Below are 21,550 nucleotides of genomic sequence, written 5' to 3'. Positions count from 1 at the left end.
ACTCTGCTGATTCTCTTTGGACAGCTGGCATTCGTGTTTATAGCCTTAAAGCGAATGTGTGAACATCTGCGTTTGATGAATAACTCCATGTGTATTGTAGTTCCTTCGACAGAAATTGTTCAGAGGTTCAGAGAGCTGGTGATAAATAATTAATGAGCACAGAAGCAATAATCTCACTTTATTGCCAGACTTAGAGGAAATACACAGTACAAGCTGTAAACCAGGCTTTCTTTTCTCTTTTGTCTTCCTTTTGACTAGTCATTTAGTTGATTGCAGGCTCTGCCATTCAGAAGACCTCCAGGCTTATAACATATCTTCATTTTATCTTGTCTTTAATTCATTTTGTCAAAGGGATATCATGAATATTGAAAGCTTCTGTCCTTCAAATGCCACTGAGACATGACTTCTAAGGCAATGCTTAACTTGGATGTGGTAGGTATGAGCATATCTACTTTTTTTTTTTAATTTAAAATTATTTTCTGATTTTGTAAAGCCTTTTTATGACATTAAAAGAAATGGAAAAGTAATAAATTATAGAAATTAATGAAATAATTGTATCCTTTCTGTACAAATCTTAGAATCAAGTATGAATTTATCTAGTAACACAACAGTCCCACAAATTGGTTCAAATTTGATATCTTTACCAAGGTAAAATAGTTGAAATTTAATATAGGCCTTTATGGATACAAAAATATAAGCCCTGATAAAGAGATAATTTATTATAAGGTAAAATCTGCCAAAGGATTCTCTATATTAACAAATATGTAAGTGAAATTGAAAATTGCTCAGTCATCTCTGACTCTTTGCAACCTCATGGACTGTAGCCTGTCAGGCTCCTCTGTCCATGAAATTCTCCAGGCCAGAATACTGGAGTATTCCCTTCTCCAGAGGCTCTTCTCAACACAGGGGCTGAACCCAGATCTTTTGCTTTGCAGGTGGATTCTTTACTGTCTGAGCCACCAGAGAAGCCCAATTATATAAGTAGAATCCACAAAAAGAATTCTTATCTGGACTTTAGTATAATTTTATTATTAATTAAAAAGATGATTTTCCCAGGTGGCACAGGGTAAAGAATCCACTTGCCAATGCAGGAAATGCACAAGACACGAGTTCAATCCCTGGGTTGGTAAGATCCCTAGAGTAGGAAATAGCAACCCACTGCAGTATTCTTGCTTGGAAGATTCCATGGACAGAGTCTGGGAGGCTATGGTCTTTGAGGTTGCACAGAGTCGGACATGACTGAGCACACAATAGCAAAAAGATAAATTCTGATATTAATTATGTCTTTAAAGCTTATATTGTTTTAAAGTTTGAACCCAGCACATCTTCCAAAAATGACAGTCCTTGAGACTAAAAAATACAGATTAGAAAACTAAACATATATATCCTTATATATTCTCATTTAACTCTCCTAATAACCTATATAAAAGATAACTGTATCTGTTTTATAGATAAAGGCAATGTGGCTCAATTACATGCCTATTTTTAGTTCTCATAACCTGTGAGTGTCAAAACTGGGTTTAACATCTGGGATTATTCCCTCAAAAGCTCATATTCATTCCACTGTACTATCTTACTGAATACTTGTTTTCATCTTACATGATATTAATAGTATACACTTGATGACACAAGGCTATTTCTTGGCAATGATAGCTTACAGTGAACAATGTCGGATTTGCGATCTCTGAAGAAGATTTAGCTTCAGGACCAGGGACCAGGCTTGATCACTCAAGAGCTTCTGTGTAGCAGAGTTTTATTAAAGTATGAAAGTGACAGAGAAAGCTTCTGACATCAGAAGGGGGATGGAGAGTGCCCCCCTTGCTAGTCTTAGAAAGGGAGTTATATACTTTTTCAATTGGTTATTATAATAAATCAAAAGAATGTCTCAAGGTTGTAAAGGTCTTACAAGACCCACTTCCATAATATACATTTTAAGATGACAGAATTTGACAAAGGGTTCTCAAGAAGGAGAAATATGTCCTGAAGCAGGATACATTGTTGTCCTTAGTACAGAGTTTAAGGGGAAAACATATCCTTGAGCAAGATGAGTTGTTTTGTTTTGCAATCATCAGCTCTGGGTTTAAAGAAAAAAAAATTGTCCTTTTCTCCTCCTTGAGAACTCCAGATCCCTCTCTCCTCCTTGGGGACCCTGGAACCCCTTCTCTTCCTAAGGGACCTCGGACTTCTTATCAGCCTACCTAGAAATTGACTCTCTCAGCGATATTCTCTGGTCCACAGGGAGGAACTAACAGGGTTGCACATGTTATGTTGCTCGTGTTATAGCTAGCCCAGTAACTTTAACTCTCTCCTATTTTTTAATGGTCTGCCATCCTTCCTTTCTTTCTTTGTTTCGTTATCTATTAATCTATTATCTCTCAGCATCTTCTGCTCCCTCTTTCTCTCCCTTTGCCCCCACTCTCCATTCATCTATCATCTACCAAGTTTTTATGTAGTTTCCTGTCTTCTGAACCATTATTGCCCTTGTAATGAGAGCAAGGACCATATTACATTTATTCTTGCTCCTAGCACAGTGGCATTACAATGTGTTCAGTAGAAAAAAACATAATCCTTTAGTTATGACAGAATTATATTGGAAGGCAAATTGATGCCCAAGAGTGTTGTAAATCAATGAAGCAACAGAGGAATCAGGATTAAAAGGAATTTGCTGGTTCAATTTTCAATACACTGACATTTTGTACTTAAAAAGGATGAATTACACATGAAGAAGAAGAGATATCTGGCAGAGGAGAAATCATCATCTTTGTGATTTATTTTTTCAGATGAGTCATCCTTTAAACAATGGTTTCTGCTAATATTGACTAATTCTCAACAACACAAAACTGCTAACTCCATGATCACACAGGTAACAAATCACATTTGTTTTCTGCCTCTTCAACCAGCTTCATTGTCTTTTTCTTTATAAGTGAAAGTACATGGTGATGTGAAAGGAAAAGAAGCCAGGAATAAGAAATCCAAGTTCTGCCTCTGGCTATTCTAATTAGTAGATCTAAATTTGTTATTTCTCTGTAAAATGTTTTAATTTGATGAAAATTAATGATATATCAAGAGTAGTATATGCTCTTTTTAAAGTAATTTAATAATCACAAAAAAGTCATGTGATGATATGTTTCTTCCCATTTTATGTTGGATTAAGTTGAGCTTTAGAAAAGCTAAGTAATTTATGTGAACTCATGCAAAAGGCACAACTGATACTTGTACACAAGTATTATTCCAAAGTCAATGTTCTTCCTTTACACATAATTAGTAAATTGATTTTTGTTTTGTGTTGTTTTGGTATTTAGTATGCTAATACAATTGAAAATAGCACACAATTCTCCAAATGAAAATGAAAACTGGTTTTCTATGGAAATGTGTGCTGGAAGTTTTCTCATAGAAATTTTAATTTGTTCTTTGAATTTCTTTGTTGATGCTGGCTGGATTGCTTAAAAGATCATTCATAGCTTTCTAGAGCCTCACAAAAAAGCATAGACAAATTTAATCTGACCATAGTCTCATGCTATGATACCTTCCCAAACACACCACAGAGCTGCCTGTCTAATTTATAAATATCTCCATGTTTAGGAAGTTGTTTTCTTCCTAAAGAAGACTGGATTTGTAAAGGCTTATGTTGTTAAAATTGGTTCCTTGTTGTTGCCATGTATGTCCTCCTCCTGCCATGTGTATCTTTGAATGTTTGTTTTACAGAGGAATGCAGAATAAGCCTTGGAGAAGGAAATGGCAACCCACTCCAGTATTCTTGCCTGGGAAATTCCATGGATAGAGGAGCCTGGCAGGCCACAGTCCATGGGGTTGCAAAAAGCTGGGCACAACTCAGTGACTGAGCCTGCACTTACACACAAAATAAGCCTATACTTGTTACACATGAAATTGTTACATATTTCAAGATCAATATTTCATAATCCCTTTATTGTCATGCCTAACCATTCCATGTCTATTCAGTGGGCTCTCGTATTACACGAATTTAGGGTTCTTCACCAATTTAGTAACTTTTCTTTCTGTGTTTCTTTTTGTTACTTGTCTGAATGTGAGTCTGAGCTTTGCCCAGCAGAGTTGGAGCAGGTCTGTCACTTCATATTTTCTTAAAATATTAGTCTTCAATTAAGTATGCATGTGTCCTAAGTCATTTAAGTTATGTCTGACTCTGTGCTACTCTATGGACTGCAACCTGCCAGGCTCCCCTGCCCATAGGATTCTCCAGGCAAGAATACTGGAGTGGGTTAAAATGGTTACAGTGCTCTCCTCCAGGGGATCTTCCTGAGCCACAGACTGAACCCACATCTCCTACATCTATTTGCATTGGCAGGTTTTTTTTTAATTAATTAATTAATTTTAATTGGAGGCTAATTGCTTTACAATATTGAGTGCCCCATTTCATGTATCAAATGTGGAGTGGTGATCTATTTCAAATATAGTAATATACATGTTTCAATGCTATTCACTCAAATCATCCCACCCTCGCCTTCTCCCACAGAGTCAAAAAGTATGTTCTTTATATCTGTGTTTCTTTTCCTGTATTGCATATAGGGTCATTATTACCATCTTTCTAAATTCCATATATACAGTCAGCAAAAACAAGACTGGGAGCCAACTGTGGCTCAGATCATGAACTCCTTATTGCCAGATTCAGACTTAAATTGAAGAAAGTAGTGAAAACCACCAGACCATTCAGGTATGACCTAAATCAAATACCTTATACTTATACAATAGAAGTGACAAATAGATTTAAGGGACTAGATCCGATAGACAGAGTGCTGGATGAACTATGGATGGAGGTTCGTGACATTGTACAGGAGACAGGGAGCAAGACTGTCCCCAAGAAAAAGAAATGCAAAAAAGCAAAATGGCTGTCTGGAGGCCTTACAAATAGCTGTGAAAGAAGATAAGTGAAAAGCAAAGGAGAAAAGGAAAGATAGACCCATCTGAATGCAGAGTTTCAAAGAATAGCAAGAAGAGATAAGAAAGCGCTTTCTTCCTCAGTGATCAATGCAAAGAAATAGAGGAAAACAATAGAATGGGAAAGACTAGAGAGATACCAAGGGAACATTTCAGGCAAAGATGGGCACAATAAAGGACAGAAATGGTATGGACCTAACAGAAGCAGAAGATATTAAGAAGAGGTGGCAAGAGTACACAGAACTGTACAAAAAATATCTTCACAACCCAGATAATCACGATGGTGTGATTACTCACCTAGAGCCAGACATCCTGGAATACGAAGTCAAATGGGCCTTAGAAAGCATCACTACGAACAAAGCTAGTGGAGGTGATGGAATTCAGTTGAGCTATTTCAAATCCTGAAAAATGATGCTGTGAAAGTGCTGCACTCACTATGCCAGCAAATTTGGAAAACTGCGCAGTGGCCACAGGACTGGAAAATGTCAGTTTTCATTCCAATCCCAAAGAAAGGCATTCCCAAGGAATGCTCAAACTATAGAATAATTTCACTCATCTCACATGCTAGTAAAATAATGCTCAAAATTCTGCAAGCTAGGTTTCAGCAATACGTGAACCATGAACTTCCAGATGTTCAAGCTGGATTTAGAAAAGACAGAGGACCAGAGATCAAATTGCTGGCATCTGTTGGATTATCGAAAAAGCAAGAGAGTTCCAGAAAAACATCTATTTCTGCTTTATTGACTATGCCGAAGCCTTTGACTGGGTGGATCACAACAAATTGTGGAAAATCCTTAAAACGATGGGAATACCAGACCACCTGAACTGCATCCTGAGAAATCTGTATGCAGGTCAGGAAGCAACAGTTAGAATTGGACATGGAACAGACTGGTTCCAGATTGGGGAAGGAGTACATCAAGGCTGTATATTGTCACCTTGCTTATTTAACTTATATGCAGAGTACATCATGAGAAACGCTGAGCTGGATGAAGCACAAGCTGGAATCAAGATTGCTGGGAGAAATACCAATAACCTCAGATTTGCAGATGACACCACCCTTATGGCAGAAAGCAGAGAAGAACTAAAGAGCCTCTTGAAAGTGAAAGAGGAGAGTGAAAATGTTGGCTTAAAGCTCAACATTCAGAAAACTAAGATCATGGCATCTGGCTCCATCACTTTATGGCGAATAGATGGGAAACAGTGGAAACAGTGGCTGACTTTATTTTTGGGGGCTCCAAAATCACTGCAGATGGTGACTGCAGCCATGAAATTAAAAGACTTCCTCTTTGAAAGTTAGGACCAACCTAGACAGCATATTAAAAAGCAGAGACATTACTTTGCCAACAAATATCCATCTAGCCAAAGCTACAGTTTTTCCAGTAGTCATATATAGATGTGAGAGTTGGACTATAAAGAGCTGAGCACCAAAGAATTGATGCTCTTGAACTGTGGTGTTGGAGAAGACTCTTGAGAGTCCCTTGGATGGCAGGGAGATCCAACCAGTCCATTCTAAAGGAGATCAGTCCTGGGTGTTCATTGGAACGACTGATGTTGAAGCTGAAACTCCAATCCTTTGGCCACCTGATGTGAAGAGCTGACTCATTTGAAAAGACCCTAATGTTGGGAAAGATTGAGGGCAGGAGGATAAGGGGATGACAGAGGATGAGATGCTTGGATGACATCACTGACTCAATGGACATGAGTTTGGGTAAACTCCAGGAGTTGGTGATGGACAGGTGTGCTGCAGTCCATGGGCTTGCAAAGAGTTGGACACAGCTGAGTGACTGAACTGAATTGAATTGATGTGTTAATATACTGTATTGTTGTTTTTCTTTCTGACATACTTCACTCAGTATACTAGGCTCCAGTTTCATCCACCTCTGTAGAACTGATTCAAATGTGTTCTTTTTAATAGCTGAGTAATATTCTATTGTGTATGTGTACCACAGCTTTCTTATCCATTTGTCTGCCAATGGACATCTAGGTTGCTTCCATGTCCTAGCTATTGTTAACAGTGCTGTGATGATTGGTAATACACATGTCTCTTTTAATTCTGGTTTCCTCTGTGTGTATGCCCAGAAGTGGGATTGCTGCATCATATGGCAGTTCTATTTTAAGTTTTTTAAGAAATCTCCACACTGTTCTCCATAGGGACTCTACTAGTTTGCATTCTCACCAACGGTGTGTGAGGGTTTCCTTTTCTCCACACCTTCTCCAGCATTTATTGTTTGTTGATTTTTTGATAGCAGCCATTCTGACCAGCATGTGATTGTACTTCATTGTGGTTTTGATTTGCATTTCTCTGATAATGAGTGATAATGAGCATCCTTTCATGTGTTTGTTAGCCATCTTTATGTCTTCTTTGGAAAATGTCTGTTTAGTTCTTTGGCCCATCTTCTGATCGGGTCATTTATTTTTCTGGTATTGAGTTGCATGAGCTACTTGTATATTTTTGAGACAAATTCTTTGTTAGTTGCTTCATTTGCTATTATTTTCTCCCATTCTGAAGGCTGTCTTTTCACCTTGCTTATAGTTTCTTACATTGTGCAAAAGCTTTTAAGTTTAATTAAGTCCCATTTGTTTATTTTTGCTTTTATTTGCATTACTCTGGGAGGTGGGTCATAGAGGATCTTGCTGTAATTTATGTCATAGACTGTTCTGCCTATGCTTTCCTCTAGGAGTTGTATAGTTTCTGGTCTTACATTTAGATCTTTAATCCATTTTGAGTTTATTTTTGTGTGTGGTGTAAGAACATGTTCTAGTTTCATTCTTTTACATGTGGGTGACCAGTTTTCCCAGAACCACTTGTTAAAGAGATTGTCTTTTCTCCACTGTATATTTTTTCTTACTTTGTCAAAGATAAGATGTCCATAGGTGTGTGGATTTATCTCTGGGCTTTCTATTTTGTTCCATTGATATATATTTCTGTTTTTGTACCAGTACCATACTTTCTTGATGACTGTAGCTTTGTAGTATAGTCTGTAGAAGTCAGACAGTTTGATTTCTCCAGTTCCATTCTTCTTTCTCAAGATTGCTTTGGCTATGCAAGGTTTTTTATATTTTCATACAAACTGTGAAATTATTTGTTCTAGTTCTGTGAAAAATACCATTGGTGGCTTGATAGGGATTGCATTGAATATATAGATTGCTTTGGCTAGTATACTCATTTTCACTGCACTGATTCTTCTGATCCATGAGCATGGTATATTTCTCCATCTATGCATGTCATCTTTGATTTCTTTATTCACTGTTATATAGTTTTCTACATATAGGTCTTTTGTTTCTTTAGGTAGATTTATTCCTACCTAAAATAAAGTATTCTAGAGAATAAAAAGTATTTTATTCTTTTTATTGCAATGGTGAATGGTATTGTTTCCTTAATTTCTCTTTCTGTTTTCTATTTGTTAGTGTATAGGAATTAAAGAGATTTCTGTGTATTAATTTTATATCCTGCAACTTTACTATATTCATTGATTAGCTCTAGTAATTTTCTGGTGGTGTCTTTAGGGTTTTCTATGTAGAGGATCATGCCATCTGCAAACAGTGAGAGTTTTACTTCTTTTCCAATCTGGATTCCTTTTATTTCTTTTCCTTTTCTGATTGCTGTGGCTAAAATTTCCAAAACTATGCTGAATAGTACTGATGAGAATAGGCACCCTTGTCTTGTTCCTGACTTTACGGGAAATGCTTTCAATTTTTCGCCATTGAGGATAATGTTTGCTGTAGGTTTATCATATATGGCATTTATTATGTTGAGGTATATTCTTTCTGTGCCTGCTTCCTGGAGAATTTTTACGATAAATGGGTGTGGAATTTTGTCAAAGGCTTTCTCTGCATCTATTGATATAATCATATGGTTTTTATCTTTCAATTTGTTAATGTGGTGTATCACATTGATTGATTTGTGAATATTGAATAATCCTTACATCCCACTTGGTCATGATGTATGATCTTTTTAATATGTTGTTGGATTCTGTTTGCTAGAATTTTGTTTAGAATTTTTGCATTTATGTTCATCAGTGATATTAGGGTGATGGTGGCTTCATCAAATGAGTTTGGGAGTTTATCTTCTTCTGCCATGGCAAGTGGGTTCTTTACCAGTATCGCCACCTGGGAAGCCTGTAATGAAGTGTAGGAATGACTTAAATTTGAGACAATGGTTTTATACAATTGACTCTTGTCAATTAAGATGACTCTTGTCAATCTTGTCATTTAGATGACAAATCATGTTTTCTGATTTGTTTTCCATACAAAGTCTATCTTCAATTTTTTTCTTATCAGTTTATTTTTAAATCTAGTTTCAAAACTCCATATTTATCCATATTACCTTTCTTTTTAAATTTACTCCATATTCAAACTCTATATGCTTATTTTTATTCTCTCCAAATTGTTTGTTGTTCTTCCTAAACTATATCTTCTAGATGATTAAGAATAGACACTTCTTGATATGATCAGGTGTCATTTATATAATTAATATAAATACATTATTTCATAATCTTTTGGAGGCAGTATTTCACCATTTAGGAATTCTTCTAACTATATTCCAAGTTTAAGTTTCTCTTTTAATATCCACATGATATTTCAATAGACATTGGTAAAATTCTTGATAAAATCCAAATTATAATTACAAACACCAAGCCCACAGATGAAGTTGGAAATCCTAATGGATATATAATCTGGACTCTAAGGTTTTAGAGAAAACAGAAATCCAGTGACTACACGCACTCTCCACCTTCCATAGGCCTCTGCTGTTGTTGTTGTAGTTGCTTAGCCATGCCTGATTCTTTGCAACCCCATGTACAGCAGCACGCCAGACTCCTCTGTCCTCCACTGTCTCCCAGAGTTTTTTCAAATTCATGTCCATTGAGTCGGTGATGCCATCGAACCATCTCTTCCTCTGTTACCCGCTTCTCCTCATACCCTCAATCTTTCCCAACATCAGGGTCTTTTCCAGTGAGTCGGCTCTCTGTGTCAGGTTTCCAGAGTAGTGGAGCTTCAGCTTTATCAACAGTCCTTCCAAGGAATACTCAGGGTTGATTTCCTTTAGGATTTAGGCCTCTGTGCTCCTTATTGATTTATGCCTACTCCTTCATACAATTATGTTTCTGATTTGAGCCCTCAAAGTATCTGAGTTTGAGACCCCTGTATGATTCCCCACATCTACCAGCTTTTACCCATAACATATCCACAATAGCCAGCTTATGATCTGGCTCGTAGGGTTTGCCAGTTACCCTCATTTTAAGTGTACACAGAACACTGTTAGAAAATTAATTCTTGACTGTTTCCCTGGTTAAATATCAGTTACATGTATACTTCATTAAATATTATTAACTGTGCATCTAATGTCTCTACCTTCTTGAAAGGTATGGCTCTATTTTTTCATCTGTAAGCTTCACATGATAATGAACATACTGTGATTTGTGGTAGTAACTTGTCATGTAAAATTTTTCCAATTCTTCGGGATTTAATTTCTTAAAACAAGAAAACTTAAACTTCATTTAGAACATGCAGGAGCAAACCTAAAATCCTGTACCCATCTTGGGATTCAATTCCATCTGAATAGCATTTCCTTAGTATGTCCTTATTCCTGAGAAAGAAAAAGGTACATATCAGGAGATGAAAAGTGGTACTTTGGTTATTATTAATCATTAATTCCCACTGGCCAAGATAGCTTTAGAATCCTTTGCTTCACTAAATTTTAGACAAGTTTCCTCCTGACAAAAGACCCCTGACTTCCCTTTTCTTAGAGCTTTTTACTTTAGAAAACTTGCAACTGTAAATTTTCTCTCTCCCTTTGAGATGTAAATCTTCAAGCCCGCTGGCCTGTTTTACAACACAGGAATGTCTTTCTCAAGGACCTGGGAGCCATTCCTTTGAAATGTAATCATCAAGAAAGATAGTACCCCTGTCTCCCAAGCTCCAAAGCAGGAACCTAACTTCAAAAAGCACCAATTAGCAAATACATATGGCTTATTCACTGTGACCAAACTCCCTGTTAACATGGGTTAATATTTTTCCACTTGTTCAACCTAGCATAAAACACTCTATGTCTTTTGTTTCAGGAGAGTCAAATTGAATTCCTTTCCCCTACTGCAACGGTCTTGAATAATATCTTCCTTGCCTATTTGACTTGTCTGGTGCAATTTTTCTTTGACATCATTAATAATTAACCCAGCTACAATTACCTAAAAATAAAAAGTTAAAGTATTTATTTTTTCAAGGATAGTAACATTGTGTATTGTTTGTCAGTCTGTACTTCTGTCCTCTTCACAATAAAACCAAAGGAAAGATCCTGGCATTGCCCCTGATTTGAAGATCAGCAAACTAAACTTAGAGAGTTTGCTCATTTGTTTAGATTAAGTGTGTTAGTCACTCACTCAAGTCCAGCTCTGCGACCTTATGGTCGGTGGTGCGAAAGGCTCCTCTGTCCATGGAATTCTCCAAGGAAGCATACTGGAGTCGGTTGCCAGTAGCAAAAGGCAAAGAACCTAAGGGCTTCCCTGGTGGCTTAGATGGTAATGAATCCACCTGCAATGTGGGAGATATGGGTTCAATCACTGGGTTGGGAAGACCCCTTGGAGGAGGGCATGGCAACCCACTCCAGTGTTCTTGCCTGGAGAATCCCCATGGACAGAGGATCCTGATGGGCTACAGTCCATGGGGTGGCAAACAGTTGGATATGACACAACCAACCTAAGTATTCAACTCAAAAATTCATGCATTTCACCGTTAGGCTAATTTGCCTAGTTTTAAACAATATTTAATACTGCATACTACTACTACTAAATCACTTCAGTCGTGTCTGACTCTGTGCAACCCCAGAGACGGCAGCCCACCAGACTCGCCCATCCCTGGGATTCTCCAGGCAAGAACACTGGAGTGGGTTGCTGCATATTATTCTTCAAATCAGCCTTCCTTGTTAAAATAATGATATTTCCCTTTTAGCTTTGTTTGTCTTTATCTCCAATACTTTGGCTACCTGATGTGAAGAGCTGACTCATTAGAAAAGACCCTGATGCTGGGAAAGATCTTCTTTCCCAGGAGAAGGAGAAGGGGATGAAGGAGAAGGAGATGAAGGAGAAGGGGATGACAGAGGACGATGGTCGGATGGCATCGCTGCTTTAGTGGACATGAGTTTGAGCAAGCTCCAGGAGATGGTGAAGGACAGGGAAGCCTGGCATTCTGCAGTCCATGGGGTTGCAAAGAATCGGACACAACTGACCGATTAACAACAACAACAAATACTATTTTTAACATTATGCTTTTTAAAAATCTGAACTCAATGGAGCTATCAGTTATTCTTCAACTACGTTCATTCCAATAGTTTGATATTCCTCTGAGTGTCTCAGTACTATCTGTATTCTCAACTTTTATATTCTATCTTTCTCAGGTTTGAAATATATTTATTACATTCACTCTTGGAGTTATCACTAACTTGAAAATGACATAGTCTCTTTTTCTAAAGGTTAAACAACATGTGTTCATTTTCTAAATAATGTAATGAGGCGTAAAAGGTAAATTGCAGTAGCAATAGCAGCAAGATCAGATTGCTGATAGGAGAAGTGTTTAGAGGTGTTATTGATGACACTGTCTTTAGAATTTGTTCTTTATTGGAGATGACAAAGAGAATAGACTCACAGCAATCTACTAGACCATCACAGATGTCCATATTGTGTAACTTGACCATCACCCACCCTTGGGCATTCAAAGAACATTAGATTGCTGTTTTTTGCTTCATTACCTTGTTAAATCTTTCTGTTTTTAGTAACAATGGTTCTTTTCAAAATGTATCTTCATTTCAAATATGATATTATTTTATGAAGTAAATTATAATTGATATTTTGATTTGTGTGCTCTTCACTTAAAATGCTTTACATGATGTTGTTTGTTATGTGAATTTATTTGAAAAAATATTTGGCTATTTCTCTTTATTCTTCAAAAACATCTATCAACTGGAATATGAATAATTTATATATTAATTGGACTTGTGACTTACAGATAAATATTTTTTATAACTTTTCGCAAATACCAGTCAGTTAGAAAAGACACAGAACTACACACACACACACACACACACACACTCTCACACTTTAGTATATACAACCCAAGAGCTACATGTCTGTCACTACCAGAGAGACAAGCTGACTTTGTTAATATATACTGTCCCATGTTAAATCTTTTGTTGTCTTTCAGGAAATCTTAGCAACAAAATAATTTACAAAGTCAAAAATGTGGAAAATCAAATGAATTCTATGTTAGTACAACTGTAAGTTAAAATCTAATTTGTAAGGGGAGCATGAAGTTTCATTTAAAGACAGGAAACTTCCTTCTCTCTGAAAATGCAAGATACGTTTTCTTCTGTGGGATTCAATAATCTGATATGAATCAGTATCTTAGCATTCAGCTCAGAAGTGGAAAGCAAAATTATCTTTCTGGCCAAAATGGTGACACATAATTACTCATTCTCCAAAGAAATCATTAGCACTACAGCATTTTCAAATGCACATTTGCCTAGACATGATATCTATCTTGAAGAGTATTATTTAATGCAGAATATTCTGTCACCCTTTGGAATTTAACTGAATGTGCAAGTAACCAGAAACCAAACTCTGAGTAGACGGTCAGTACATTTATTATACTTATGACAATGTCATGTATAATATGAGATATGGAAGATCACTGGATATAAAACACAATAATCCAGGCCAAATATTTCTAATTTAATTTTTTAATTTAAAATGCCAATTGCATGTCTTTTACCTTTTTTACCCATTGAGTTGGCTTATAATATAGGCAATATATTTTGCAGGAAAAAAGAAAACTCATCATTGACCTAAATTAAAAATATTTGAAGGAAAAGATACGTAGATATGAACAAGTCAAGGTCTATAAGGATGATATTTTGAATTCTATACTAACCACAGTTACAAACTTTTCTACAATTAACAGTAGGAAAAATTCATCATTTGGTGACCTACATTAATATTCTGCAAATTGGCCTGCTCGTTTTAGCCATCTCTGCTTGATTCCCAACTGGATTCAAGGTATTTTAATAGATGTTTCAGAACATAGCCTATGAGTTCATTCTTATTTGAAATACCATCTCATTATGAAACTAGTTCAAGAAGGCAATGGCAGCCCACTCCAGTACTCTTGCCTGGAAAATCCCATGGACAGAGGAGCTTGGTAGGCTACCTTCCATGGGGTCGCAAAGAGTCAGACACTTTCACTTTATGAAACTAGTGGTATTTTTCATTTAAGAGTAATAAAGCAGAAATCCACTATGATGAGGAATCTTGATTATTCAAGTTGTAGTGAGCTGTAATAACCTATCATCATGGTTCTGTTCTGTGGACATAGGTCACAAATTTCTGATTATATCAATGTTAAAGCTTATCCCAAATATATTTATTAGTATTTCAACGTAAGAAATCTAGATTTTGCCATGGATATTTTAGTCCTCACTAATGTGTAGGTGCATGAAGAATGAAAGAAGGCTTATGAAAAATCTCTAATTAGACAAATGCACCATTAAAAAAAGAAAACTTGGAAGTGAGTTAAATCACTACATCATTTAAGAAATGAGTAAGATGAAGAAAGCAAAGGCATGTTTTTAGAGTAAGCAATTTATACTTAATTTGAGAAGTATTTAGTATCTTACTCCATGGTTCATGTTATTAATTTGTATTGGAGTTAATTGTCAGTGTTTCATGAGTTTTGTGTGTGTGAGTGCATGCATGGTAAGATACTAAATGTGTGACTCCATAGACTATAACCAGACTCCTCTGTCCGTGGAATTTTCCAGGCAAGCATACTGGAGTGGGTTGCTATTTCCTTCTCCATTTTTCTTTGTATGTGTGTGTGTGTGTGCTAATTTGTTCTCTTGTTAGCCTCTATATAACTGCCCCACATTAAGAGAATTATCTCATCAACTGGGAAAAGCCTAATATCCACAGGTATTTGAAGAATCCAAAGGATTATCATTGCAGTTTACTGGCAGGAATTCCACAAATGTTTACTCCTGCATGATAAAATAATATTTTGTTAGAGCTGGTGATTGGAGTGGGAAATAAACTGGTGGTGGAAAACATGCAAACCATTGATGCAGGACCATTTATAGAACTTACTTTAGAGCAATAATTCATTCAGTCTATTGACATGAGCTCAAAATTCATAGATCAAGTAAGTATCACGAAAGCATTTGTAAAGGCAACTTTTAAACTCAGATTCTTAGTCGAGTTGATATGATAATGATAATGACTACAGAGTAAATAATTTAAACAAAGATCCCTTATATCCCTAAAATGGAACATCCCCAGAACTTATTTAGAAGCATTTTATCTTCCATTCAGTCATTTATACGTTTCATTCATTGTTTAAAATGTACTGACATTGTATTAAGCCTGTTAATTGTATTCATTAATTATAATTTCTACAACACCCCTATGAGGCATCGATTGATAGGAAGCCCATTTTAAGGTGCACAATTGGAGCACAGAAAAATGACTTGTCAAAGAAACAGCTAGGAAGTGATGGAATCAGCACACAGACCCCTTCAGTTTCATTCCAGAACATACTCTTAACTGATGTGGTAAGTTGTAGCTGAACATTCAGCAATTAATTGTATTTCTATGTTTGGAAGAAACACTTTCTTCTTTCACTGAACTACAAACTACCTAGATGTTAAACCATGTATTAAAATGGGCAAATAAAAGAGTATTGTATAAAATGATTTTTGCCTGAAGATACACATACAATCATTAAAATTAAAAACATTTTTTTAGGTTTAAAAAATGGGTACAATTACAATAGACAGGAACTAACAAAGAAGGGAATGGCAGTGCACTGCAGTACTCTTGTCTGGTAAATCCCATAGACAGAAGATCCTAGCAGGCTATAGTCCATGGGGTCACAGAGTCAGACATGATTTAGTGACTGAGTACAAGTACTATTGACAAAGAGGATACTTCAGAACAGACAGTCAAGAGTATGGGAGGAAAAAAAAAATAGTATATTTGGGGAATAATAAGATGTTCTGTTTTTCCAGAGAGTAGAGAGTAGAGTATTTGGTGAGTACTGTCATGTCCGACTCTTTGCAGTCTACTCCGTGGACGGTAGCCTACCAGGCTCCTCTGTCCATGGGATTCTCCAGGCAAGAGTACTGGAGTGGGTGGCCATTTCCTTCTCCAGGGGATCTTCCTGACCCAGGGATCGAACCCTGGTCTCCCGCATTGCAGGCAGATGCTTTAACCTCTGAGCCACCAGGGAAGCTGGATAAAAGACAAAACTTAAATAGGTTTGGGTTCAAATCTCAAAGATCTTGAAAACACATTTTAGAAAATGGGATGTGGATCTTTGGAGAATGAGAGATATTTGTACTTTTGATAAGAAGAGTAAGAAGCATAATTTCAATGGGTGATTTGTGAATATTATTCAGTAGGATGTGCTGTGTGTGCTAAGTTGCTTTGGTCATGTCCGACTCTGTGCAACCTTGTGAACTGTAGCCCACCAGGCTCCTCTGTCCGTGGGATTCCCCAGGCAAGGATACTGGAGTGGATTGCCATTCCCTTCTCCAGAGGATCTTCCCAGCCCAGGGAGCGAACCAGTGTGTCTTATGTCTGACCTGCATTGGCAGGCAGGTCAGTACCACCTGGGAAGCCCATTCAGTAGGCTATTGAAGTACACTTGTCATGTAAAAGAGAGATTAGTTGAGAAAATAGATATTTCAAAACCAAATTCTCTATTGTATAATTTAAAAATATATAAATAATTATGAAATTAAAGGTCAGGGTTTTGCAAGTAGAAATTTGTATGGAACTTGCCATTTTTAAAAATCTTATAGCCTTTGAGTAAAGTAGAATAAACATTAAGGAATGCATATTAACAACTAATCTATCAGAAAATTTAGCAATTTTTATATCTTGTATTTCTAGTAGATTTTCATGCTTCATGGAAAGAATATTAACAATGTTATTCCTCTGAATATATAATGATTTAGTCATTAAAAAAGAGGTTTTTTGATATGATTAAGGTATTGCATTCTAAAGCATTTTTTCATCTTTTTGTTTTTAGGTAATTAATAATAATCTGAGCAGTTAGATGGAAACACTCTAGAGCAAATACTCCATTATGTTGTATACATTTTATTTCTTAGAATAAAATTTAAATTCTTTTAAATACAGATGTCTGTAAAACACACAGAAGAAATTCATAGCTTCTTTTTAATTGTTCTCATTCTTGAAATTATTTATTTCTTAGGATTCAAAGTTCTGTGAGTTTTGTAATTTCCCCCAGTGCTTAGTATTTGGTAGTTGAGATGGTCACTGCAAACCTCCGTGTAAGAATACAGTAAGTACTCTACACATGAATGAGTCCCTAACCGAGAGCAAATTTGTAAGTCCAACAAAGTTAGCCTAGGTCCCCAGCTAACATAACTGGTTGTATTGCACTGTACTCTAACAGGTTTATAATAGTTTTCACACAAATAAGACATTAAAAAACACAAAAATAAACAGTTTTAATCTTACAGTGCAGTACGTTGAAAAGCACAGTACAGTACCTTCAAAATGTACAACAGCCAGCATGCAGGGGCTGGCACTGAGTGAACGGGCAAGAAGCGTTACTGACTGGAGGAGGGAGAGGAGGCAGGAGATGGCAGGGCTGAAGGACAGTCAGCAGCAGGAGGCCGAGGGCAAGCTGCAACGTCACTCATGCCTGACGTTGATGGCACGGGTTCTGGTCCTTGCTGGATTCGATTCTATCTACCCTCTGGAGAAGAGGACTCAGTGATGTGTGGGTAGCAGCTCTTTTTCTCTCCTTGTAGATGACACGGTAGCACTGGATGGCATTCTGAACAGCTGCCATGACCTTCCTGTCCTGTTCTATGTTTGGGTCCTGTGACTCAAAAACCAGCGGTGCCTCCTCATAAAGAATACCCCCTTTCTATTTTCCATGTCGTGAGTCTCTTCAGTTCTCCAGTTGAAGAACTCGACTCTTCTGGACTCTCTTGGTCCTTTCCCTGAATCTCTGGCTCCATCAGGTCTTCATTAATCAGCTCCTTGTGTTGCACAGCAAGGAGTTCAACGAAGTCATCCTCCTGCAGATCCAGCTCCAGCATGTTACTGAGGGTCACTAAATTGCTGAAGACTTCTTTGGACTCCTCCTCTACCTTCTCAAATCCACCAAAATCATGAACAAACTGTGGGCAAAGGTCCTTCCAAACCCACTCATAACGATGACTGTAACCTCATGCCAAGGAAAGTCAATGTATTTTATGAGTTTGTAGGCATTTTAATCCTTCCAAAATTGTCACAAGAATATTCCCGATTCATCACTTGCCTTTACTGCCTGACAAAAGTGTGACAGAAATAATATTTCTTGAAAGTTGCTGGCCCATAGTTTGGATGAGTGACATAGTATTCTGTGGCAGATGAAAATCATAAATGAGGATAGCCCAGAGCACTGTCAAACATCAAAAGAATGTTGAATGAGATATCTTTCTCCAAGAAATATTTCTCTACCTCTGGGATAAAGTGGTGGGGGAAAAAATCCTGAAAAATGGCCTGTGTAATCCAGGTTTTGGGTTTACTCTTCTACACAACAGGAAGACGGCCCTTGGGTGTGTTTCTAAGGACTCTTGGCTTCTTTGAATGATAAACTAACAGAGGCTTCAGCTTTCTATCACTGGAAGCATTGTTACCAAACAACAAAGTTGTCCTATACTTCGCTGCTTTATAGCCAAGCATCAACTTCTTCTCCATACGGATATAACTTCCACCTGGCATCCTCTTCCAATACAATCCTGTCTCATCTACATTAGAGACCTACTCATGTTAATATGTCCTTTGTCAACAATTTTCCAAAGCATTTCAGGAAATTTCTGGGAAGCTACCATATCTGCACTCACTGCCTCACCACTGACTTTTATGTTGTGAAAGTTGGCTCTAGCTTTGAACCGATGAAACCAGCCATGGCTGGGATTAAAAGATATACCCTTGATTCTTTGCTGTGTTTCTTCTTCACGTCTTCATAAAGGCTTTTAGCTTTCTTTGGAATCAGCTAAGCAGGACGCTAATACTGATCCTGAATCCACACACTGAAATGTTTCTCCATCTCCTCCATCACTTTTCCAGGCTTCCTTAATATTATTTATTGTCAACATCATCAGCACAGCTGACTTCATCTGTTCCATGATCTTATCCTTGTTTCTTAGAATTGTGCTGATGGTTAAACAATTCATGTTATAAGAACGAATGATGTCTACCAGCTTTTCTCTTATCCTTGCTCCAATGTCTCAATTATTTTCACTTTTGTTTCTGTCATTATCAGCTTGGTGCTGCTTAGCAGTACCAGCTATATCACTGTTACTTTTATGCTTGCTTCCAGTCATCTAGGTTTGAAATAAAGACACTTCTCTACTCTATACAGTCCTGTACAGTAATGTACACAAAAGCACCACCATTTGTAAGGGATGCTGCACATGATGATGTACACCAGACATGTGAACTAACTTACATGGCTGGACATATGAACTCATGTTTGCATCTTTGCAAGTTCAGAACTTGAAGGTTTTATATAGGGGACTTATTGTATTCCCAATTTCACAAGAGGCAACTATGAGAGTTCTTGAAGTCCTATCACCAACTTCCAAAACCTGAAGTCCACAAAAATCGGGTTTCTCAAATATATTACCAGAGTTTCTCAAAATAGAGGATTGAACAAAGACTCTTGAAAAGATTTGTTCTGAGTTCCAGCATATGAATTTGCATTATTGAATGCAAATAGGTTGTTGTGTCTGTAACTCAGCTTCTCTAGGTTAAGTTGTCTTTGCTCTTCAACCCACCATTCTATACCCATTTTCACACTAGAATAGGTCTTTCTGTCCATTAGTCTCTAAAACAATTGTGAACACCTTGAGAAACTTCCAGAGGCTAAAACTCATACTTGGACCTCAATAAATGGATGCTGAATGGATAAACGAGACAGTTCCTGGTTGAAAAACAAGTACAGATGAGAAAAGCAGGATCGATAAGCTAGGAGTAATGTACTTTTCAATATCTGTTGGTTTTACCAGGAATCACAGAAAAGCCAGAGACAACTATATTAGTTAGCGAAGAAGTCTATTGCTGAAACAATATTTTCTCAGTCTTATGCTGCTGCTTTATTGGATTTTTCTACAAAATCTGTGTTCCGGATGCTTTGCCTCTGGCTTGAGTTCTGGATGCTTTGTCTCTGGTAACAAAGTCAAGCTGCAAATAGCTTCTCTGCCTTTTGGGCTTCCTTGATGGCTCAGCTGGCAAAGAATCTGCCTGCAATGCAGGAGACCTGGGTTTGATCCCTGGGTTGGGAAGATCCCCTGGAGAGGGGAACGGCTACCCACTCCAATATTCTGGCCTGGAGAATTCCAAGGACTATACAGTCCACGTATAGTCCATGTATAGGGTCGCAAAGAGTCGGACACGACTGAGAGGCTTTCACTTCCCTTCACTTCACCTGCCTGCCCTTTCAGGTGCCACTTTCACCCTCACTCACGACCGAGGACCCCACAATTTTCCAGGACCTCCATGCACTCGAAAGCCTCAGGGTTCCTTCTCAAACACTATTTCAGTTTCCCAAGGCAATAACATACTATAGGTTTTAAGATAGTGCTAGGAGATCATGTCAGGTTTGTTAACATAGGAGGATATTTCTTGGAAAATTAAGCCACCACCTGCCCATGTGAAGTATGTGAGTAAAGGATGACATGAAAATACATAAACCAGATTATTAATGCTGGGAGTCAATGAGACAAGAAATAAACAATATTTGACCTAAAGATACAGGGATGTCATAATAGTACCCTTGACCTTTCACCTTATCCCACAAGGTCCCCAAAGCTAAGGATAGAATATAATAAGACTTTAGTCTCAAATTCTAGTGCAGAGCCCCAGTCAGTGAAGAGTGACTACGTAGGATTGTCTTCTGTCTTTGCTAGAGGCAGTGCTCTGTTGCGTCCAACTCTTTTGTGACCCCAAGGACTTGTAGCCCCCCAGGCTCCTCTGTCCATGGGATTTCCCAGGCAAGAATACTGGGGTGGGTTGCCATTTCCTTCTCCAGGGGATTTTCCTGACCCAGGGATCAAACCCAGGTCTCCTGCATTGCAGGCAGATTCTTTACCATCAGAGCCACTTGGCTAGTGGCAGGGGCACCTTTTAACCAGGGAGCTCTTTATAAGGCCCGAAGCAGAGCTGATTTCATCTTAGATCTTAGTTAGGTATTTCCAGGATTGTAACATGAGATTTTGTGCATAGCTTAAAAGAATCTCAAAGAAGAAATTAATGACTGTTTTTCCTCCTGTAGACTGAATTCCTCTCTTTGATTGCCTTAGCCACAGGGAAAATTTGAGAGAACGGTAATAATAGCTCTTTGCTCAGGCTTACTGGATACAGTGAAAGCTCTGCCCACATTTGCTCCTGAGTATAAAATATGATTGGATAGCCTTTAATGTACTTTACCTAGAACACTAAGATAATATTATGCAGACTGTAAAACAATTACAGCTTCAAAGTGTCAATTTAAAAAAAATGCACAATGTGAGAAAAAAGCACAAACTTGCTGGTTAAGTTTTATTGGGGGCAAAATGAGGTCTGTGGCGCAG

Source organism: Bos indicus, chromosome 5 (assembly GCF_029378745.1).
Source record: "Bos indicus isolate NIAB-ARS_2022 breed Sahiwal x Tharparkar chromosome 5, NIAB-ARS_B.indTharparkar_mat_pri_1.0, whole genome shotgun sequence".
Taxonomy (NCBI): domain Eukaryota; kingdom Metazoa; phylum Chordata; class Mammalia; order Artiodactyla; family Bovidae; genus Bos; species Bos indicus.
The sequence above is the reverse complement of the archived record's forward strand: the minus strand, read 5'-3'. Positions refer to the sequence as shown.